General features: G+C 37.4%; 1 long non-coding RNA gene across 5 annotated transcripts in view; it reads right to left on the bottom strand.

Annotated features, from left to right (window-relative positions):
• The window catches only part of LOC307191226, a 750,426-nt gene that overhangs the window by 211,747 nt on the left and 513,816 nt on the right, over positions 1–24,863 (bottom strand). For all 5 annotated transcript variants that reach the window (XR_013829650.1, XR_013829651.1, XR_013829652.1 and 2 more), the window contains one exon: positions 23,254–23,350. This is a non-coding gene — a long non-coding RNA (uncharacterized lncRNA). The remainder of the gene's footprint in view (positions 1–23,253; positions 23,351–24,863) is intronic.

The raw sequence follows: 24,863 nt of genomic DNA, 5'->3' as shown, positions 1-24,863 counted from the left end.
GAGCGTGTGGTTCCATCTCACTCAGTGAAGTGTGAAGGAGTCTGGCTACAGCTACCTACCAAGACAGGATGAGGAGAGAGCCATAGGGGAGCAGTTGGCACTTCTAATACTGACTAGGACAGGGTGTCTGATATTTTCTGTGAGCCGTATGACGCCGAAGAAGGCCAAGAGCTGTCTTGGAAGCTGAGAGGACCCTAACAAAGAAAGACTGGAGGCAAACTACTGGACATAGGAACAAAGCCTAGAGGGAAGTGGGAGTTGTATGCAGACAGTAGGAGAGTGACTCACGTGTTTCAGGGAACTCTGTATACAGTACAAAAGTCTGCAAAGGGAGTCTCAAAAGAACCCACAAAAACACCCCTTGAGTGAGAACTGGCATGTGATGCCTGACATAATAAAGACTACCACCAGCCAAGTTACAATAGCACCAGTCTCAGAAGTCTCTATCTTTTCTTTCAATTCTTCTTTCTCTAAGGCTGGAAGAACAATAGGAGGAGAAGTGACAAACTGACCATGCCCCCACTCTTCACTATGTGTCCCCCAGCTGAAAGTCAGGCCTAAGCCAGGGGAGGGAAAGAGCTTTGAATTGGATGAAAGTTTGAAAGTTTAATTTAGTTTAGGCTAGAATTTTTGTTACCTGAATTTGAGGCGATACCTATAGCTGGGAATGAATGCCAAGCTACAGGATCTGCCTGAGAAATAGCCAAGGGACAGTTGAGATTTAGCAGAGAGGATCCCTGCAAGAAGTAAGTAGGTAGAAATAAAGCTGTTTTATAGTTGTGCTTTAACAAGTTTGCTCTGTGCAATGAACTGGCTAAATAGGCACTTACAATAAGATTAACAACTCCTACTGAAGTAAGGTCAGCTATGTCAGCTATACAAGAAGGGTACTAACCTAGATTTCAAAGCCTATGAAGGCTTCCTGTGAAATGTAATTTTGCAACTTAATTGAAAGTTGAAAATGCAATTGAAGGAACTCTGACTGTAGGAATTGGCCACTTATATCATAGGCAGTGAGCAACCAGCATTTCAGGGGTAAGAAATGTATCCCTTCAATGCATTATTTCACTTCCAAGAATTTCCAGATGTATAACAACTCTGAAAAGTGGCCCAGGTGAAAAAATGGTCAAAACTTTTTGACTGTGGCATACTCAGCAAGAAGTATAGGAACGTAAGAGGCCCATGTCACACTGCTTCTCAATACTCAAAGGTCCAGTTAACAAGAATAGATTAGGTCAACCACCTTCTTTGTCACCCTGACAGTGGTCCTACAGTAAAAAAGAGTAAATGCATCATAGACCACCTGCTTCTTCAACTCCTTCCTCCTAGTGTGGGAAATAGAATATGAGCAAGGAGTTACCACCCCCCTCCAAAAAAAAGAGAAGGCTGTAGAAGTGAACAGCAACCCACACCTCCCAAAAAAAACGGCTGTAGAAGTGAACAGCGACTGGATGTTGAAGGGCATTATAGCCCATATTTAAAGAATACAGACTATCTTCAGGGCAACAGGAGCTACTAAAAGATTTTAAGCATGAGAGCTGCTCTGGCTGCAATGAGAAAATTGAATTGGAGGTAATATCAGAGGCAGAATGACCAGGTAGGAGATTGTAGCAGTAATTTAGCTGAGAAATTAGGAGAACCTGATCTAAGGTACTAGGAGTTAGGGACATAAGTAACTAGACATGTAACTGGAAGTAGACTAGCCAGGACGTAAATGGCAAGCTGGATAGAGAGAAAGTAAGAGAATGCTTGGTGGCAAGTCGCCAAGGGGGCCCTGCTACACCTTACTAAGCCTGTGGCACGTAGTCAACAGAAATCATAAGGAGGAGGGCATACATAAATTTTAAAAATAGTAACTTCTTCCACGTGTAAACACAGCCATATGGTGCCTTGGAATCTGACACAACAGAATACTACCACCCTTCTTCTGTTGAGAGGGTTAAGAAGAGAAAAAAGGGAAGATCTCTGAAAGATAGAGAGAGGGGATTTTGATGGGAGTGTAGTTTAGAGAGAGGGGTTGTTTGGGATTATTATTTTCTCTGTAATTCTTTGTTAGTCCTTTAGATTACCTGTTAAAAGGTATATTAAGCTAAAACCAGTGGCTTGTTCCAGGAATCATGTCATGGCTAATTTTGCATTAAATTCTTTACTAGAATTTCTTGAACGCCATAAAATAGCTCTGGGAAAGGGAGCAGGCAGGGCTCCACACACTGTAGGTGTGGTATGGTTATGCTGCAAGAAGAGACCTCAGAGTAGAGGTCACAGTAGTCCATGGTGTTGATATCTGTCAGCAGTGACCTGTGATGCTCTGAAAGTATGGAATATGGGAGGAAAGAAGATGGTGAAAGGTATTGATAAAGGAAGTTTGTACTCTGATGCAAACACTAGCATCAGTATAAGTGCTATATAAGTTTTGACTCTAATACCGATAGCCACTTTATGATTACCTCTTTAGAGACTGCATGAATTAAGCAAAGATGGAGGGGGAGGCAGGGGGGGCTAGTTCAGCTGAGTGCTTTCACTGATGAAAAGCAGGCTCTGGTCCTGTCACCTCAGCTTCAAATGCTTCAGCTCATCTTAGGTTGAAGGGCCAAGGTTAGGCTGGAGATATTTAGGTTATTTCCTTAGTTTGTGGTGAGACTATAAAGAACATCTGAAGAGATGATTGCATATGTCAGTTGCTCAAGATGCCTGAGAGCACTAACAGGAGATTAATGTTGGTCCTGGGATATGAAAATGCTCTTTTACTTTTTAATCAAATAGTTGATAGGGTTTGATTTATTCTTTTGATTTTCAGGGGTGAAAAAAAAAGAAAGTCAAAAAATGTTTATGGCTCATTTTCAATGAATGGGAACAATGAACTTAAATATTTTTCTCCCTACTTTTAAATTAAATTTTAAAATTATAAATTTACACAAACATGGACAAGGTTTTTTTTTTTACTGTGCATTTTAAATTAGATAAAAGAGGGAATCAAAATCTTTTTATTCTGCAAAGGTGATTATAGGAGCTTAAGATTAAATTTAAAATTTTATTATTTGTGAAGAAGCAGTTCACCCTGAGGCTCCTATCTTCTTATGTCTTTGCCTAAAAGTGAACAAGCTCTGAAATTATTTTTAGGTACAATCTGCAAGTCCTGATAAACACAATGACTAAGCAAAAACATGCATGAACAAGCAAATAACAACAACAAACACACATGAAATAAGATTTCAATACTCCAGAAGTAAATTATCTTACATGTCTTGGTCTATGACTTTTCTAATCATCACTTCTGTTAATAAAATATTTTACCATATAGTTACATTACAGCTATATTTCTTTGAATATGAATAGTTTTAAAGTCTCTGAACTCTGTCCTTCACACCATACATATTATTTTCTTTGGGACATCACATTATTTACTTCAAGAAAGAGTCATTTAAAATTTTTTTATGAGATACACTGAAATGATCTGTGATTCATGACTCATGATTCAAAATTCTAACATCCTCTGACTACATTGTGTAAAATCTTAAATCACCCAAATATAACATCATACGTTGCCAGTTGGTTGTGGATTGATATTTTCATTCCACCTCTCCAGTCTCTATCCACTGCCCTTTGCAATGCTTAAATTTGTTGTTGAAATTGTTTGTAGACACCAATGATAAAAAAGTATATAGAATTTGGAAGAGACAGTGATCTAAATGCTAGGCATCTTTTATGATTGATCACATATTCCTATCTGTTTATAAACATTACTGTAGGCTTATTATATTCTCAATTGTTCACCAGGTAATATGTATGTGCATAAGAAATTAAAGGCATGACATTGATCCTTCAGTTGTTTAACATTTTATTTGTAAAACAGACTAATACACAAAGACAACTGTGTACAATGCCAGATATTATACCCATATATCAATATCTAGGTTGAAAATTGTGCACTACAAGTGTAGGCACTGAAAAGAGAGAATGATCAATGAGGGCAAGGGAAATGAAAGGTGGCTCCATTGAGAAAGTGAGGCTTAAAATTTACTTTGAGGAATGAATAGAATTTACACAGGGAGAGTGACAATGGTTTTTAAAGCAAGGAATCAAAGAAGTGCAAGCCATGCTTGTAGACAGGTGAAGAAACATGTCTAACTGAATTTCGGGGAAACCAGTTGTAGGGACAGTAGGAAATAAGATGAGGTAAAATGAGGCCATATGGTCACATTGTTGCTGACTCTGAAAAACAGAACTCTATTATTTCTATCATTCAACTCAGTAGACAGTATGTACCTATGTGGCAGGCAAAGGGAATATTTGAGAGGCAGTGTGGGATAAACAAATAGTTTGAAAGAATCAAAATGGTATATAGAACAGTTATTCTAGCATTACTCTGCAGAAAATAGGTGTTTATAAAGAAATAGTCATGTAGAGCAAGTTTTTAGAAGGAACAGAAACATTTTAGGGTCCCAAATAATGCACTGTACTAATCAGGATGATTTGTCATTTTTAGACCATTTGCAGGTTCTCTAACAATTTATTCTCAGTTCTGAATCATCAATGTTGCTCTCAGACTGCTCTCAGTTGCTAATTTGTATGGTGAGTTATGCTTAGAAATATATGCTAGTTTTCTTCTAGGGAAGGCACCCTGGCCAACTATTTCTTTATCTGTGATTGTTCAGCTGCCATATCCTCTCATTCTCTAATTTATTTTCTCAAAAAAAAAAAAAAAATAGAGGAGCATTCTCTTTCTATCACTGAGCTAACTTCAAGTTTCACTTATGTTCAGGAATACTTCTTTTATAATAGTACAAAGCTTCTCAAAAGAAAATATAATGTAAAGAAATATATTTCCACAGTTGGTGAGTGTCAGGATGAGGGGAGAGTGGAAGGCGCTAGGGAATATATTTATGCTGCTAAAGCAGAAGTGTTTGAGATGCTCAAAAGAGGAAGTGACAATTCAATCCTTCTTCAATTATTCTATTTCTTTTCCTATAAATAAAACTAGGAATGCAATCAAAAATTATAAACGTAATATAGCTACACAATTGCCCATTTTTTAGATGAAAGCAGTTTAAAGTATCATGTCTGAAGAAATTTGCTGTGGCATTCTTCAACAGTGCAAATATATTCTGTATTAGTGATCAATATTTCTTGATATTATAGTGACCAACTGGGCATTTGTGGGTTAATAATAAGAAAATAATTTTTAAATGACAGTATAACATCTCCTGAGATACAGCCTTAGAGGTTAGCAGGTGATGAGTTAATTTGTTACAGGAAAGAATTGCTTTCCATTTTCACTCACCTGGGAAGATGGGTCAGAGTAATTGGACAAGTCTGAAGTCCCTGGGCTTTGCAAGGGGCATAGGTGAAGATATAACTTGTGAAAATTGGAGGCTAATTATCTTTCAGCTATGAAATAGTGACAAGATGTTTTCTTCTGCATCAAGCGAGATTTTGGGGACAGCTTAATGGAGTTGATAGTAAATAACACATTTTTAAGAGTTTATAAAATCCCCAGATTATTCTAATTTGAGTTATAATCTCTGATTTGATTGGGAGATGTTCTTGTAAAGTAAAAAACTGGTAAATTGAAATGTCTGAAAACAATGCACTTGCTTTAAAAAGACTCTCCAGCTTTTAGTAATTTAGTAACCTCTGCATGAATAAACTACGTAAATTGGTGCCATTTTCATAGGCTAAGTCATAGATTACTCACTACATTGGATACTGCAAAAAGGAAATAATTTTTGCTACCATTCTTCAGGATAGTCTACAGGCAAGAAGCAAAAGATGAAGCATCATTTTCATTTAATGTCTGGCCAAAGGACCACCAAATGAGGCATTATTATAGATTTTTACGAAGCTGAGTAAGTGAACTTCATAGCATAGTATAATGTATAATGAGGAACCATAAAGTAGATTGGAAATTCTGTTTCAAATCATGTTGGTCATCTTAAATGTTCAGAGAACTAATGAAGCCTTTTAAGGATGAGAGTTCCATTTAGGATGACAGAAAGGGTAGAAAAAGTTTACACAAAAAATAATCCTAAAACTAATCTAAGTTTTACAATTACATTTCTTTTATAATGAGACAAATAGCTAAATTTACTTTGAGATAATTTGGCTTGGAAGTGACCAATTTGGGTGTAGTTATTATCTTTGTCCTATACCTGTCAAAGCAGTGATATATCATTTAAAAAAGCATAATCTGCTCTTGGAACCGCAAATGTCACCATGTCTGTTATTGATTGCTTCTCAAGTTGAAATTACCTTTTCTGCTAACTTCTCTGTGGTATTCGTTGAATTTTTCTGACATTCACATAATTCAAATATTAGCCATAGAGGTAAATATTTTTAAAAATCATGTTCTTATTAGTATGAAACAAAATTTGAGATCTGAAATGACTAATTAGCCAGAGGGTCAGCAACTGAAAAAGTGGAAGCAGTGTTAGGTTTATTCTACCACATTTACATAATCAGATAGCAAGTATTAATAATGTTATTAAGGTCAGTCATATAAGTGAGACTCTACCATGAAGGTAAATGTAAGAATAATGAACTCAAAGATTCTCAGTCTTAAAGACTTAATTTGCATTATGTGAACAAGTCACATGGTTGTGCCACTTCTACATTTGGTTTTCTAAAGTGTAAAATCTATATAAATGCTATTATCACTATTCTTCACCTATCTGATTGGATGTGATGTGATTAATTTAGGAAGAATTCAGCTTAATCATCAGTTCCCTGGACCCCGTGGGCTCCCAGTCCAAATCTGCCTCAGTCTCTTACCCCTAAGTAGGGGAAATCTAAAGATCTCTGGTTTTATAACTCAGCATTAAATCACAAATCTGCTGCAGGTTTTGTTCTTTCTTCTTTAGTTATAATAATAGATTCTCTATTTTATTCCTTGTAGGTCTGCTCAAAACTCTGGATTCTTGGACTTCTCTGGTGGCACAGTGGTTAAGAATCTGCCTGCCAATGCAGGGGACACGGGTTTGAGCCCTGCTCCAGGAAGATCCCACATGCCACAGAGCAACTAAGCCAGTGCGCCACAACTACTGAGCCTGTGCTCTAGAGCCCGCGAGCCACAACTACTGAGCCCGTGAGCCACAACTACTGAAGCCTATGCACCTAGAGCCTGTGCTCTGCAACAAGAGAAGCCGCCGCAATGAGAAACCTGCACACCACAACAAAGAGTAGCTCCCGCTCACCGCAACTTTAGAAAGCCAGCGCCCAGCAACAGACAATGAAAACAAACAAAAAAACCCACAAAAAAACCCTCTAGATTCTTAAACTACTCTGCATAATTCTAATTTTACACTATATATCCAATGTCACTTCATACAATACTGTCATAAATTATAATCATATTACCATAGCTATCCTTTTATACTGACTGCTATTGTATGACATTTTCACAATATCTTTGTCTCATTCAGTAAAGAGAACATAAAGTAAATATGCAAAATCCACAACTTGCCTGTAAGCAACACAATAGCTAGTTAAAATACTGATGAAAAAGGTTAAAATATATTCATCCTATTAAATAATAGCTTACTATCATGAGTATAAAAAAAGACACTAATAATTTGAAAAAAGCCCAATTAAAAATAGACAAAGAATAATAAAAGTAATTGATAATAGAAAACTACAAAACCACTGAAGATATATTCAACTGTGAATGCTTAGTTGGTGAGGTTTTTTTCTTTTTTTTTTTTTTTGTTACTCCTTGTTTTTTTTAAACATCTTTATTGGAGTATAATTGCTTTACAATGGTGTGTTAGTTTCTGCTTTATAACAAAGTGAAGCAGTTATACATATACATATGTCCCCATATCTCTTCCCTCTTGCGTCTCCCTCCCTTCCACCCTCCCTATCCCACCCCTCTAGGTGGACACACAGCACCAAACTGATCTCCCTGTGCTATGAGGCTGCTTCCCACTAGCTATCTATTTTACGTTTGGTAGTGTATACATGTCCATGCCGCTCTCTCACTTTGTCACAGCTTACCCTTCTCCCTCCCCGTATCCTCAAGTCCATTCTCTAGTAGGGCTGTGTCTTTATTCCCGTCTTGCCCTAGGTTCTTCATGACCATTTTTTTTTAAGATTCCATATATATATGCTAGCATATGGTATTTGTTTTTCTCTTTCTGACTTACTTCACTCTGTAGGACAGACTCTAGGTCCATCCACCTCACTACAAATAACTCAATTTCGTTTCTGTTGACTACTTTAAAAACTACCTAACTGGCTCTCATTTCCCCTTCCAAGCTCTGCACAGAAACTACAGCTATATTTAAATATGTAAATTGGATTGAGACTGTACTCTACTTAGAGATAACTCAGTGACTTCCTATTGTGCTTAGAATACATTCTAACACATTACTGTGACTAGAGTTAAGGTTGTAAAAAATTAATAAACAGAAACCGCAATTAAATAGAGTCAGGAAACCAGAAGGGGGAGCTCTTAGGCCCTGCAATGATAGCAGATCCAACAGGAAGAAGAAACATTCCTCTTCTTTCCTGGAAAGAACTCAACCAATGAAAAGCCATGGGCTCTATGTTTACTAGAGACCTCTCAACTTTCTTTACTTCTCTATAAAAGTGTTCTCCTTCCCTTGCCATGTGGGAGACTTGCACGTGACTCGCCATGGTTGGAGAACCTGAATTGCAAGTCTCTGCTGATCCCAAATAAACCTTTTTTTGCTAGAGAAATATCTGGCAGTCTATCTGTTTCAGCTCAACATTTTGGTGACTCACATGGGGACCAGAGAAGACCCCCAAAGGCTCTGGGTCTGGTGAGCAAACAAGTGCAGGACGCACAATTGAGTCCATTACTGCTCCCTGCTTTTCTCACTGACCCTGGAGTTTGAAGGTACATATTTCTTCTGGATCTGAGCTCACACCCTCTTTGCATTTGAAGCTCTCCAGACTTTATTTGGAATCTACTTTAAGGTTTTGTCTTTCCAGTTAAGGCCTTGTTCTGTATGTGAGTACTCATTTGGCACTTCAATCTGATTTTGAGTTGAGACTGTTTCAACTGGAGCTAGCTGAGGAGCTGTTGGCCCATTCCTTCAGGAACAGGGCTGCTTCACTGAAACTGTGCTGGTTCAACTGTCAGCCCATTCCTTTGGAACAGGAGCTGTTCTCTGGAAACTGGCTGGAAAAGCTTTTGGCCTGGTGCCTCTAGGACCAAGCTGTTTTTCTTAGACTTGGTTAGGATTAGCTTGCAAGCTGTTTGGATTGAGCTGTTTGAGCTGTAAGCTGTTTGAGCTGTTTGAAAATTATTCTTTTACTCTAGAGGAAAAACTGAGAAATGGGATCTAAGTTATCTAAATATTTTGAGGACAACACCCCTACAGGGACTTCGAGCAATTTTAATGTTTGAAAACCATGGTCCCTCTGCATGTGCATTCCTAACTAATGGATGACCTGACTAAAGGCAATTTAGACTATCAATGGACATTATGGGGAACTTTTGAAATCCCCAAAGTTAATTTTCTTAAAACTGAATTGGAATACAATAGCTCTGAGATTTCCATAACTGAATGGTACCCCTATTTCAATGGGTATTTTGAGGTTTCCAAGTGTTGTCAGAAGCCTGTAATTGCCTCTCTGCAAAATAAGATTAGCAAAAGCAGGATAGATCAAGATGGCAGAGTAAGAAAACATGGAGCTCACCTCCCTCCATGAACACATCAAAAATACATCTACACGTGGAACAATTATCACTGAAAACTGGCAGAAGGACTCCCATACAACCAAGGCTATAAGAAAGATACACACGTAATCAGGTAAGGAGAATAAAGCTATCAAATCAAGGCATACGCCCAAGAGAGGACTCAGAGGAAAAAGGGAGAATACACATGTGGACACCTGCCCTGGAGAGTGAGTGGTAAGAGCCACAGACTGGGCACCCCAGTCCTGGGGTCCTATATGGGGGAGATGAGACCCCTTGATTGGTTGGAGGACCACTGGGACTAACAAGAGGGCAGTGAGATGCCTGGACTCCATTTGCGAAGAATGTGCACAAGCTGGCTACCCCCAAGGCCGGACGGAGAGGGGTCTACTCTAGCAGCTGCCAGTTTCCCACTATCACCTTGGCATGTGTCCCAACCCAAACAGAGCAAAAGCTCTGGCCTCGCTCACTCCATGTCACAGCATGTCACTGGATCTGCGGTGGCCTCAACCTGGTCTAAGACTGGACCATGGAACACAGAAGAGACCCAGTCCCTGAGTGGAACCTGGCTGGGGAAGCCACAGCCATTGAACATCAGTGCTTGAACTTGTCAGAACCTGCCCTGTTAAAATTAAGCCTTCTGAGGATCCAGAGGCTAAACCCTTAATTGTTTTATATTCCCTAGACTAAAGCTGAACTGCAAGCACAATCAAAGATTTTCCCAAAATAACTAAAAACTCCTCACAGATTTGCTGACGAATTTAATATAATCATTCAAACTTATCAACCTGGATTCTCTAACTTATATGAGCTAGTTCATATGTTTTTCATGAAGGCCAGGCCCAGCATTGGATGAAAACCACTAACTGGGAAAATCTGAAAGGTCTCTAGAATTACAACAGGAGACCAACTTGCTAATTTATTTGATCAGGCTCCAGCAATCCCTAAGTGACTTCATCAAAAAATTCCTAGGGCTTTTCCAAAGACTGTTAATTGGAACAAATTTCAGGCTTGTACAAAAATCTGATGAAACTGTTCATGACTATTACAATCAACTTTAGATTGTATTTTTAAAGAATATTCTGGTCTTCTTTCAGATGTTAATTCCACCTGGGTAATTTTAACTCTATGCTTATTAATGGACTGAAAATGAGACCTTTTCCTTCTAGTAAAAAGGCCCAGGATATAATATAAAACTATGTCCACTCCATATTTAGTTTATCTGGCAAACCAGCTCTCTCACACTGTAGATAAATCAGCCAAATATTACTGACAAAATTCTTAATCTTCAACTCCAGCAAATGAAGGTTCCTAAACGAAACCAAAACTCTCCTAGTTTCTGCTATTATTGCAAAGAGCCAGAACAATGCAAAACAGATTGTTGCAAATTTAAGTACTTAAGGTGGCTTCAGCCCTCTAACCAGCCTTTCCTCCCAATTTTCAATGATGAGGCTCTGAGGAACTACAGGGTCTCTTCTCAATCCTCCCTCTTAATTGGCTTGGAGAAACAGTTCTCCAGATTGGGGATGAATCTCTTCTAGTCCTAATTGACACCGAAGCCACATTGTTGGTACTTAACCCCACTCATATAAAAAAGCCCCTGCCTTAGAGTCCTAAAACAGTTTACCTAGCAGGGATCTCTAACGAATCACAAGAGTACCCTATCTCTGAACCTATTCCATTTTGTTTAGGCTCCTTGAAAGATACATACTGTTTTCTCCTTAGTTCCTCTGCCCCTATCCATTTATTAGGCCAAGACTTCTTAGAGAAGTATGATGCTGGAATTTCTTTCTCCCATAAGGGGGAAATAATTCTAGAATTTGACAGTAGTCATCAAAGTACAGGTATACTTTGGAGATATGGTGGGTTCAGTTCCAGACCACTGCGATGAAGCAAGTATAACCATAACGTGAGTCACATATTTTTTTGGTTTCCCAGTGCATATAAAAGCTGTATTTACACTATACTATAGTCTATTATTGCATTATATCTTAGAAAAACAATGTACATACCTTAATTAAAAAATACTTTATTGCTCAAAAATGCTAACCGTCATCTGACAACGCAGAGTTGCCACAAATTTTCAACTTGTAGAAAAACACAGTTTCAGGCCAAAGCCACCTAAAGCACTTAAATTTGCAACAATCTATTTTGCATTGTTGAAGCACAATAAAGCGAAGTGCAACAAAATGAGGTATGCCTGCAACCAACCAGGTGAATTAAAAGCCCTTTGATGTCTTTTATTTGTTCCATCTCTGACAGCATTAAAGCAGATTCTGGAAATACTGATCATTTGTCCCTATTAAATCAGCTACCACTTTCCTTATGGGCAAAATCTCCAACTGATGTTAACCACATCACAATTCACAGGGTACCTCCCATCAAAATTCAAAAAGACTCCCCACAAAACTTCTTCCCAGAATTAATCAATACTCTATAAGTAAAGAAGCTCCTCAAGGCATAAAGCCCATAATAGAATAAGACTCAAGGCCTCATTACCCCTTGTACTAGCCTTGTAACACTCCCATTTTACTGGTGAGAAAACCGAAGGGCCAAGGGTGGAGGTTTGTCCAGGATCTCTGAGCAATAAACAGCATTGTCAGGCTTCCCTGGTGGCACAGTGGTTGAGAGTCCGCCTGCTGATGCAGGGGACACGGGTTCATGCCCTGGTCCGGGAAGATCCCACATACCACAGAGCGGCTTGGGCCCATGAGCCATTGCCACTGAGCCTGCGCGTCCAGAGCCTGTGCTCCGCAACAGGAGAGGCCACAACAGTGAGAGGCCCGCGTACCGCAAAAATAAAAAAAATAAACAACACTGTTATCCCTGGACACCCTGTTATTTCTAACCCTCGTGTATTACTAACATCCATTCCCACCAGAAGTAAATTCTTTACTGTAATTATTTATGCAATGCATTCTTTAGTATTCCAGTTGATGAAGCTAACGGATACCTTTTTGCCTTCACTTGAGAAGAAAAATAATTCACCTGGACAGTATAGCCTCAGGGGTATACTGAAAGTCTTTCTTATTTCTCATAAACCCTGAAGGCTGATCAGGATGATATAAAGTTTCCTAGACGTTCTACTTTGTTGCATATATGTGGATGATTTGCTTCTTTGCTCTCCTCCAGCATCCTGACAAGAAGAGAGCATCCACTTGCTAAAGCTTTTACTCTTAAAAGGGCATAAGGTCATCAGAGAAAAACTGCAATCTCCCCATTATTTAGGGCATCTAATATCAGAACAAGGGCTACACCTAGATCCAGATAGACATCGTGGTGTCCTAACTTTCTCCAAACCCCAAACTAAGCACCAATTGTGAGGTTTTCTCAGGCTCGTTGATTATTGCTGAAATTGGATTCCAAATTTATCTCTTACAGCCAAAGCTCTGTATGTTTTATTCAAGAATAATAACCCCAACCCAACTTTACGGGAAGAACCAGACGACAGCCTTTGAGACCTTAAAGGAGAGTTTGATGAACCCACCTGCCCTTGGGCATCCCAATTATCAGATTCCTTTTTTTCCTTTTTTGTATATGAAAAGGAAGAGAATGCCCCTGGGGTTGTCACCCCAATATACGGGGACTATCACTGAGTATTATAGCCAGCAACTGGACCCTGAGGCGTGGGGATACCGCTGTAGCTTTAGACCCATTATGGCCACTGCCCTTTTGGTTAAGACCACTGAGAAAATCATTGTGGGATCCCCCTTTAACCATTTTTGTACCTCATGCAGTAAAAGCTCTCCTAAATTCTCATCATGCTCAACATTTTTCAGTTGCCTCACCTCCTAATGAAGTCCTTTTGTTAACTGCTCTTCACATAACTCTCTTACATAATAACCTTAACCCTGCTATTCTTCTCCCCTCCATCTTTAATGCTGACAGACAACCTCCTGACTACTCATGATGATTTGCAGGAAATTCCTTTTGGCAACACTGACTTCCCGCGGTTCACAGACAGTTCTTATTTAAAAGGTGACAATGGCAAATATTGTGCTAGGTATGCTTTTGCAAGCTCTTTTGATGTTGTTGAGGCAGCATCTTTACTTACGGGTAAAGGCTGAATTATACACTATTACACAGACTTGTACTTTAGCCAAGGACACAACTGCCTGTATTTATACTGATAGTAGATATGCTTTCAGAGTAGCTCATGATTTTGGAATGTTGTAGAAGCAACGTGGTTTCCTTACTTCCATCAGAAATAAAATTTTAAATGGCCCCTATATTCAGGAATTATTGGATGCAATACTTTTACCTGCCTCTCTAGCTATTATTAAGATTCTGGGGCATTCTAAACTTGATTCTATGGAAGTTATGGAAAATCATCTTACTGATATTTCTGCAAGGAATGCTGCCCTTAAAGGGACCAAGAGCAGCCAAACCTCTGTCATGGTTCAAAGGGTATTTCTGCAAATGGTAATTTAGAAACACTAACTAGAGACACCCAACAATTGGCCTCAGAAAAGAGAAAACAGGACTAGAAATTCAACAATTCTTGGTTTGATAAGAAGATAAGCCTTAGGTTTGGACCAAATAACAGCCAAGTCCCACCGAAGACTAAAATTCTCACTCCTCACCACTGTACATGCATTAAACCACTGATCTACTGACAAAATGATAGTCTTCATGAATCAATATTTGGCAGGGGAACATTAATAAGACCACAAAAAATGCCTACCTCATTTGTCTGATGTGTCTGAAGTACAACCCAGGGAAACCTGTTCACACTACTCTCAGACTTTTTAAACTGCCTAATGGACAATTTGACATCTGGCAAATGGATTCAATATAATTTCCTCTGTCTCATGGATATCAATATGTTTTAGTTATGGTCTGCATGTTTTCACACTGGACTGAAGCTTTCCCTTCAGGTTACTGACTCTTCTGTGGCTAATGTCCTTTCGGAAAAAATGATTCCTTCCTAGGGAACTCCTCTCAAACTTCATAGAGATCAAGGAACCCACTTTACTGGCTAGATACTTCAACAAGTCTACACTGTTTGGCTCGTTTTACAACACTTTTACTGTGCTTACCACCCTCAATCCTCTGGTTTAGTCAAACGCACTAACAACATTATTAAGACTCAGTTGGAAAAATCTGTAGAGGCCCTCCAAATACACTGGCCAAAAGCATTGCTGTTGGTCCTTCTAAATCTCAGATCCGCCCTTTTGGAACCCATGAATTCTCACCTTTCGAGATAGTCACAGGATGCCCAATGCACTTGGCTTCTACTTCTTTGACCCACAACTGACGGATAAAAGGAGAGATACTACAATATTGCAAAGGCCTTACTGCTTCTATTAAAAGTAACCATGCTTTTGTAAAGCAATCTTTTCATAGTGCACTCTCTGGAGACAAAGACCTTAAGCATCACACCTTGCAACCTAGAAGTTTCATCTATCAGAAAAGACCCTCCAGAGGAACTTTCTTCAAACTCCCTGGAGAGGACCCTATCAGGTACTGCAAACCAACCCTAGTGCCACCAAACTCCAAAAAATAGACTTTTGGATTCATGCAACATACCTAAAGAAAGCACGGAACTCTGACCAGACCTGCACATCATTTGGTGACCTGAAAGTAAAGACTTCCCAGAATTGAACTAATGACATCTGATAAGACAGCTTTCCCAAGATATCTGGACCAGGTCTGCTGGAAGTTTGTCACCAAATCTTTGATGAAGACAACACTTCAGATGATCTCCAGTGTCTATGATCTTGATAACATATGGACTTTAGAAAAAAAGTGCCTGAGAGTTCTCCCTCGTACTCCTCTTTGTTACTCAAATGTGACCTCAGTAGGTTTCCAATCTGTGTACTCTCTTTCTGATGTGAGATGCTACACCCAGGAAAGGTCCTTCCTGGCATTAAGGGACAAAAAGCCACTGAAACTAGAAAACCTCACTCTTGATCGGCTATGCTTTCAGAGAAAGATCTTGGTCAAAAGGGGAAAATGTAAGAAATTAATAAACAGAAACTTCAATTAAATAAATTCAGGAGACAAGAAAGGGGAGATCTCACGCTCTGTGATTATAGCACAGCCCAACAGAAAAAAGAAAAACTCCTCTTCTTTCCAAGCAAGGACTCAGCCAATGAAAAACCATGAACTCTTTGTTTACTGTATGCCTCCAACTTCCTTTTGCCCTCTATTCATAGGGCCTGGAATGGCAATGAAAAGTGAATTAAGTTGGATTGTAAGGAAAAATACGGGATAGTGAGGACTGGAAAGTTGGGAGATATATGCAGAATCAAAAGAGGGCTGCTGCTATTTCCAACTGAGTGTTCTCATGTGGGACTGCTGTCCCATGGTTGACAGATCTTTTGACTTTTTTCCAAGGGAAGTGAGAGATCATAATTTTATAAGAAATATCTGAATTTGTAAATACTGGCATTTGATTAAACTGTTTAAAAAGCTGTAGCGGTACAAAAGAATCATCTACACCCCAGATCCAGATGTTAACTGTGGTGTGAGACTTTTAAAAATCTGAAATTGGGGGAAAAGGCTCTGATGAAATGGTACACAAGACCAATAAGTTTTGATGAGGGTACCAGAAAGAAAGAAATTTGGATTATTTAGTTTTGTTCAAAGAGAGCAGATCCAAGGTCTTGAGCTTTATACCAAATGATTCTGTTTGGTTTTTCTAAAGTAATAAAAATCACACATCCTTAGTACATACATAGGCCAGACACTGTTCTAAAAATGTTACACATATTTACTTAATATTTAAAACTGCTTCAAGAAATGGATACAATTTTTATCTCTTTTTATTGATGAAGGAACTGAAAACCAGATAAGCTATGGATGTGCCCAAGATCCCACTTCTAGAAAGGGATGGAAATGGACTGCAGGGGAGTGTGCTATGAGGCAAAAGAGCACTACAGGAAAGAGGGTATGAGACTGATTAGGCACCGTGTAGTTTTGCCTAGGATCTGACTCACACAGCATTCACTGATGATTACCAGTCCCAGTAGCCCATTTCTCGGAATTTCAAAGCATCACATAATGGGCCTGTCCTAGCTTTAATAGTAAATAGGCCAGCTTGTATGCTGTCTAGTTCTGCAAATGCTTATATATATTGTCATCTTTCTTCCTTCATCTTCAGGCTGTCCACACCAGCCCAACTGTTCCATCACCCGCCCCCACTTCTGTCTGAGGGTGTTACTCCATCCTCAAGGAGTGTAGCCACCAACACTGAAGCAGAAGAATGCGATGACATAATGGTGATTGTTTTTTCTTAAATCAAATTTACACAGAAAATGCAATGCCAGCAAGAACTCTTTCAGGTCACAGCTGTTTCATAGTGAGTCATCCATCACTCTGAGGACTATCCCACATGGACCAAAGTAATGAAATCCCACGCACCAAGGGATAAATAAAGTTACACTAACTCAGGAATGCCTCCCATCAAATATTCACATGAAACTCTTACACAGGTTAGGGGAAGAGTATGCAGCATTGCTGCATCAAAGATTATGAGTTTCTTTTTAAGGAACTCTGAGAATATGAGAATTTTGTAAATGAATGATTTACCTCTGCATAGAGAGTACTGCATTCTACAAGAGCTTTGGAAAATTATATACTTTCCTTTGCCAGAAAGATAAAAGATTCAATAAATTAAATTGCTTTTAATAGGACCCAGCAACACACCCTTAATAGGCCCAGTAGGAGAAATAGACAGCTGTCAAACAGTAAAATTCAAGTTTGGTCCAAAACTTCTGACATTCCTGGAATGTATCAACAAATTACCTGTCATGGAGCCTGAAATATCTATTCTATTGGGATAAGGCATCATGCCCATGAAATAGTAATAAATGGTCATTAAATATATTAACACAGATTGACTTATTCTCTTGCAAAAAGGAAATCTTTGGCGGGCATCAAATGGAGATCTTGGGTAGCCCTAGGCATTGGACATACTGCCAAAAGGAGAAAGGATATCACCAAGAGAAAAAGAAGATGCCAAATAAAACTTCTCCATTCTGATACATTTGCCCAGGGCTGGTCAGGCTGCCCTGCTATTTTCTTGGAAAAATAAAATAAGACAAGCAAAGAAAGAGAAAAGAAAAAGAAAAAGTGATGATCAAAAAAACAAACAAAAAACACTACCATTAACCAACCAAACAAAATAAAACAAAACTCAAAACACGAATGGCCAGTATGTATTTTAACTCTTGACCTGTAATGCACATGTTAACAATTTGTCTTGCAAGGTACCTGTGTAGATCAGTTTTGTCCCTGACTTTGAAACTAAGAAACTTACTGGAAAGCTTTCACAAGACAAGCACTTATTTCTCTATCACCTCCCTGTATTTTCTCTATCAAAAAGTACTGATTCAAGCTCTTCTTAAAACCATCCCAAAAGAAAGATCCCTTATCTTCTCGGGCACCCTTACATTGTTAGATGATTATCTTAAAAAAGTAGTCCTAATTCCAAAGCTTCTCCATGTTAATTCTGAAGCCACAGAGTAAATAAATGAAGAGGGTGAACTAATACTCTTGGCCTCACTAGACAGAAAGATGCCTTACAACAGCAGCAACCTATGGACGTTCCTATTCATCTGGCATAAAGTTTATGTTTAATAACCTAGAGCAATGCTGCACAGTAGAAATATAATGTGAGCCACATCTGTAATCTAGAATTTTCTAAGGGCCACATTAAAAAAATAAAGCATATTTATTCTTAATATTTCAAATTTTATTTTACATAAAATATTTTATAACTAAAGAAAATATTTTAATTTTTATTTATTCTAACTAATCCAACTTATTATCATTTCAACAGTCAACATAAAAATTTATCAAGTTGATATTTCACCTTTTTTCATACTAAATCTTCAAATTCATTGTTTATTTTACAAAAAGCTCATCTCGACTGTACACTAAATTTTCAATGGTTCAAGTGAACTGCAGTCCTACGAAAGCAGTAAAGTTGTGTTTAATGGAAAAATATTTTTAAATAATTCATTTTAAAAATTTAATTATAATTAAATGAAATTGAAAATTCAGTTTCTTGGCTGCATGAAGCACATCACAAGTATTGAATAGCCATTTGTTGGCTACCATAATGGGTAGTATAGACCTAAAGGATTGTCATGTTGAAGTATTCACATGAGGTAAACACATTAGCACTTCCCATTAGCCTTACTAAAGAAAAACATTGAAGGAAGAACTCTAAACCAAATCCAAACCGTAACCAAAATGAAGCACTTCTGTGGGAGAAAATATCTGTCAGAACAAAGATCCTTCTGTATGACCCATCTTGCATAAAATGCAAATTACACTAGCTTTTCATTTAGATAATATGTGAATGTGAGTTCCTCCACATATGGTCTGGAGAGTCAACATCGGCAATACAAAAGATTTGCTCTTGAAAATCAGACTAGACCTTCATATTCTCTCTCTGACACTCTGGGTTTGAATCAAAGGAAATTTATCTGTAAATGATAATAAAAACATCAATATGTTTGATATTAAAATAAAGGGGTGGAAAAAGTTACAGTGTCATTTATAATGCCCAAATATTTAGCTTAATCATGTAATAATTTACTTAGATTTTCAAAGATTGAAGATAGCCATGTATATATATCACTGCTTCAGTGACAATAATATTGGTTCTTTCACCACATGGAGAAATAAATATACAAACTTGTGTTCAGCTAATAAAGTTTCATTAGCCTATATACAATACTTTCTCCCCTCTTAAAAGAAAAGCCCTCTTTGACACAAATCCCTCTAGCTATTTCCCTATTTCACTACTTCCCTTTATTGAAAACCTCCTCAAAAAAAGTTCTCTAACACCACTTTCCACAAATCCTCTCCTTCTATTCTCTCTTACTCTCTTGAACCCACCTGAATGATTTTCACCCCTATCACTTCTCTGAAACTGGTCTTTCTTTTCAGTAACCTCCATATTGATGAATCCAATGATCAGTTCTTAGTAAGACCAGATCTTATTTAGATTATTTCTCTCTTTCCTGAAACTTTTTTTGTTTCAGAAGAAACACAATCTCCTAAGTATTCGTCTGTCTCACAAATTCCTTTACTGATTCCTCCACTTTCCCCCACACATAAACATTAGCATGCATTAGGACTGAACATAGGATTCAGTCCTTAGAACTGTTTTATATATACAGTCACTTGCAGGATGATTCCATCTAATTTCAAGACTTTGAATATTATCTCTTTGTGGGCAACACTAGCCTTTAAAGTCTGGAACTTTATCCTAGATCCAGGCTCATATATTCAAAGGGCAGGTTGGCTTCTCATTTGGATGTCTTAAGGCAACTTTTTTTTTTTAATTTTAATAATATATTTTATTTAATATTATCAAATATTATCATTTTAACATGCAATCAGTACAAAATTTATTAACATGATGTTTTTCATTTTTTTTTATATTAAGTTCAAAATCTGTTGTGTATTTCACACTTACAGCACATCTCAATTTCTGCCAACCACATTTCAAGTACTCTGTATGTAGCTGGTGGCTCTTGTATTGGACAGCACATGTCCAGAAATACTGTATGAGCAAATGCATGTGAACTTCAAAGTTTTCTGCAGAAAATGTTTCATTTGATTTTTCTTCAAGAAGTTTATGTCTTTACTGATTCAATATATGTTGTCTTTTATAGCAGATTCCACAAATGAAATGGGTGGTTGGTCTCTGTTCCAAATACCTTAAACATTACTCTTTGTTTCAAGTTTCCTCATCTGTAAAATGGAGATACAATAGAAGCTATCCTACTGGGTGTCATGAAGACTGAATGTGTTAAAAAATATGCAAAATATATATATAAATTAAAGCATTTAGAAAAGCACCTGGCATATTGTAAACATGCAATGAATATTGGTTATTATTTCCTTCTTTCCTGATTCTTTGACAGAAGTATACATAATCAGTGTCAGCAGCAGGAATGGAAGCTTGCAGGCTTTGTAATGACTAAAGTAATTAAAATGAATGTTAGGTGTAAGAATTATTTTGGGACATATTTAAATCTGTATGAACATTAATAATTTTTTAAATCACTGTTTCATTCCATAACTAAAAGTTGTTAATATAGAATGCTTGAATTCAAACAAACCATTATTTTAATAATACTAAACAAGGTTTGTTTTAAAATTGAGTATTTACTGAATGCTTTTATTGTCTAAGGCACTGTATTGAGAGCTTTTATGTGCGGTATCTCATTCAATCTTTACCATAACCCTAGTGTAGGGCACTATTATTAAGCTCATTTTAAAGATGTGGAAACTGAAGCTCAAGAAAGCTCTGGCCAAGGTCATAGAGCCCACAAATTGCAGAGGTAAACAGACACCAACAGCACTGGTGGAGTGTTAAGGCATCCTAACTTAAAATCAGGCTTCTCATCTTCCTCCTCAAGGTATTTCCCATGTCATCAATGACCAGTCATTCTTCTAGTTGCTCAGGGCAACAACCTCAGAGTAATCCTTCACCCTTCTTACTCTCCTTCTCTACATCCAAGCTGTTGCTTTATTTTGCATTTATTTGATTATTAAAGAATTAAATGTTTCCAAATGTACGTTTACTCTTTATATTTTATCTATTAAATAATTGTTCACATCTTTGTGCCAAATGTATAAAATAAGGTATATTCAGAGAAGTTCTCTGTCTCCTCCTCCCCCCCTTCCCTCCACTCCACTGTAGGCAACCATTTTTCTTCCACTTTTTGGCTTCTCCCCCTCCTGTTTTTAACTATAAACAAATATGTTAATATACTGCTATTTCTTTCCCTCTTTTCTTAGATGAATGGCAGTTTATTATACACACTTTTCTTCAACTTGCATTTTCTTCACCTAAAAAGCTGTCCTGGGTACCTCTATGTAGTGTGTAGAGATCTATCTCCTTTTTTTAAAGGAGCATAATACTACATTGAGTGTATTTAATGTAGTGTATTTAGTGTATTTAATTAAACTACATTTAAATGTATTCTCATTTAAATTCAGCCATTTCTTTGTTTATGGGCATTTGGCACTTATTGGCCTTGTTCATACATCTTTTAATATTTTTATAGTGTATCATCCAGATAGATCTCTAGAAATGGGATTGGTAGGTAATTAGGTAAACTCAGGTACAATTTTGCTAGACATTGCATATCATTTTTCTATCAAAAACATATAAGAATACCTATTTTCCCAGAACCTTGGCAAGTATTTTGTTTAAACATACCAAATTTCTCAATGACGTTTCATTTTCTCATCAGTGAAACTGAACACATTTTAATATGTTCAAGGGCCATTTGTATTTTTTCCCTATGAACTATCTGTTGCCTATTCTTCTATCAGGATGTTGTCTTTATTTTCTTGCCCTCTGCTTCCTCTTACATAGTTATAAATATCACTGGCTTCTTTCTACCCTCAGTGGTTGGACTCCATCCACATATACTTTATAGTTTTGAGGATTTCTTGTCATCTAGTTTGTTTGCTTGTAAACTTTTAATTTGATATAATTTCAGATTTATAAAAAAAGTTGCTAAAATAGCACAAGGAATTCCCATTTGCCCTTTACCTAGATCATCAGTTGGTATATTTGGTCCCACTTATTTTCTCTCTCTCTCTCTCTCCACATATATATATATTTACTTACAAACACACAACATACAACTTCAATATATATTTCCTAAGAACAAAGACATTCTTTTGTATAACCACAGTAAAACTATCAAAAATCAGAAAATGTAACATAGATAAAATGCTATTATCTAATCCACAGTTCATATTCAAATTTTGTCAATTGTCCTGACATTTACTTCTTCTGCCCAATATAGAATCCCATCCAGGATCATGGATTGCCGATAGGTGTCATGTCTCTTGCCTCATTTAATCTTGCACAGCTTTTCTGTCTTTGTTTTTCTTGATCTTAACATTTTTTGAAGACTACAAACCAGTTATCTTGTAGAATGTCCCTGCATTTAATGTATCTGGCACGTTCTTGTTAGAGTAAACTTATGCATTTTGGGCAAGATCACCACAGAAAATATATATACTTTTCAGTATCAGGAGAAATATGAGGTTGGTTTGTCCTATTACTGGCATTGTTACCTTATATCACTTACTTAAGGAAGTATCCACCAAGTTTCTTCACTGTGAGGTTACTTTTCCCCTGTGTAATTAATGAGTTATTTGGGGGGAAATATCTTGTATTACATAAATATCCTGTTTTTCACCAAGCTTTCACCCACTAGTTTCAGCAACCATTAATGATCTTCTAATTGTATTATTTCTTCTGTATTTGTTAGTTGCCACTCTACTTAAGGAAGAGCTTTCTTTTATCACTCCTTTATTTACTTATTTGTATTTTCTGATTTATATCAGCTTGGACAAATGGATTATTACTTCATAATCTATTCCTATCATTATTTCAATTTATCTCAAATTATTCCAGATTTGTCCAAAGGGAGACATTTAAGTTGGTTCCTTTGCCCTTTAATTATATCTCTATCATATTTTTAACACTTTATTAGTTTCTAACACAACAAGATATTCCAGATTCCTTTTGTATCTTCCATGATTCAGACCTGGAATCAATTATTTCCCTCCAAAGTACCCTTTGGTAACCAAAAAGATGTACCTACTTGGGCCAGGACTTCAGAGAAATTCCAGAGCACCTCCGCAGGAACTGTGGACGTTTCACAAAGAGGCTCTGTCTCATCTTCAGCCTTCTGAGAACTCCTATGGAAGAGCAAGGGAAAAATATGTCTTGGGAAAGAAAATGGTTTCGCTGTCAAAACTAGGAGATGGTGCTGGTTCTCTTGGCTCTTTAGAAACTCCAAAAAATCTGCTGGATTTTTATTTTATAATTTCACAATTCTTATTTTTCAAAATTATTTTTATATTTGCATTTCTCATTTTATGATTTGCTTCTAGATTTTAAAAATATTCCTTTTTTCCCACTTTTTGCTGTTTAGTTGTTATTCAATTTTTTCCTTTTGATTTTGATCATTTTTTTGGACTAGATTATATTAAGCCAACCCTTCCACCAAGAATGACTGCTATATCTGTGTAAAACATTTTTTAAAAATCTGTTTGAAGGCATTAGTTAAGAAATCAGCAAGGACCAGAGGAGTCAATGTTTCCAAAGAGGATGAACATAGATAAGTGAATCCAATATTCTACTTTTGAAGCATTTTCCAATCTATAAAACACAGCTGAGAGACTGAGAAGCTGAGCATAAAATAGTAGGTAGGAGGCTGAGAAGCTGAACAGAGCTTTCAGAGGTCATAAGAGGCTGGAGGAACAAAAATTAGAGGTTAGAAATCACAAGGAGATGGGACATTGGTTAACAGCCCAGGATTCCACTGAGACCATTGAAGATTTACATCTTGGAAGGAGTACGGGCAAAACAGAAATAAAACCCCCTTCACAAATACTGAAATATGTCTCTGAATTAGGGCAACTGATTTGATTGATTTAAGATTATCAACTCCTTTATTAATTTTTACCAACATAAAGAAAATCCTATGTGGAGCATTATAGCATCATCAGAACCTCAAATTATATTTATAAGAATTGATAATCAGTGTTTTTCACTCCAGCAAAAAATGCTGCACTCCAGGAAACAAGACAAAATGACCAAAAGAGAAAGAAAAAAACATAATGTAGAAATAGACCATATGATCCAGACATTGGATTTAACTAGACATCAACTCTAAAATAAATGGTATACTGAAATAACATGATAAACTAGAGAAAAAAATTAAGAATTTCAGCTGAGGACTGGAAACTCTGAAATGGAAACAAATGGAAAATTTAGAAATAAGAAAACTAAAATTAAGACTCAGTAAATGAGTTTGACAGAAGATGACCCAAAGTAAGAATTAGTGAACTGGATTAGTGATCAGAAGGGAACAAATATTCATGCCAAATCACAGAGAGACAAAAAATTGGAACATACAGGGCTTCCTTGGTGGCGCAGTGGTTGAGAGTCCGCCTGCCGATGCAGGGGACGCGGGTCCGTGCCCCGGTCCGGGAAGGTCCCACATGTCGCGGAGCGGCTGGGCCTGTGAGCCATGGCCGCTGAGCCTGCGCGCGTCCGGAGCCTGTGCTCCGCGACAGGAGAGGCCACAACAGTGAGAGGCCCACGTACCGCAAAAAAAAAAAAAAAAAAAAAAAAAAAAAATTGGAACATACAGAAAAGAGGACAAGAGAATGGGAAGAGAGAACATGTGGTGTTACCACAGCCTAG

The sequence above is a fragment of the Stenella coeruleoalba genome (assembly GCF_951394435.1).
Source record: "Stenella coeruleoalba genome assembly, chromosome: 9".
Taxonomy (NCBI): Eukaryota; Metazoa; Chordata; class Mammalia; order Artiodactyla; family Delphinidae; genus Stenella; species Stenella coeruleoalba.
The sequence above is the reverse complement of the archived record's forward strand: the minus strand, read 5'-3'. Positions and strand labels throughout refer to the sequence as shown.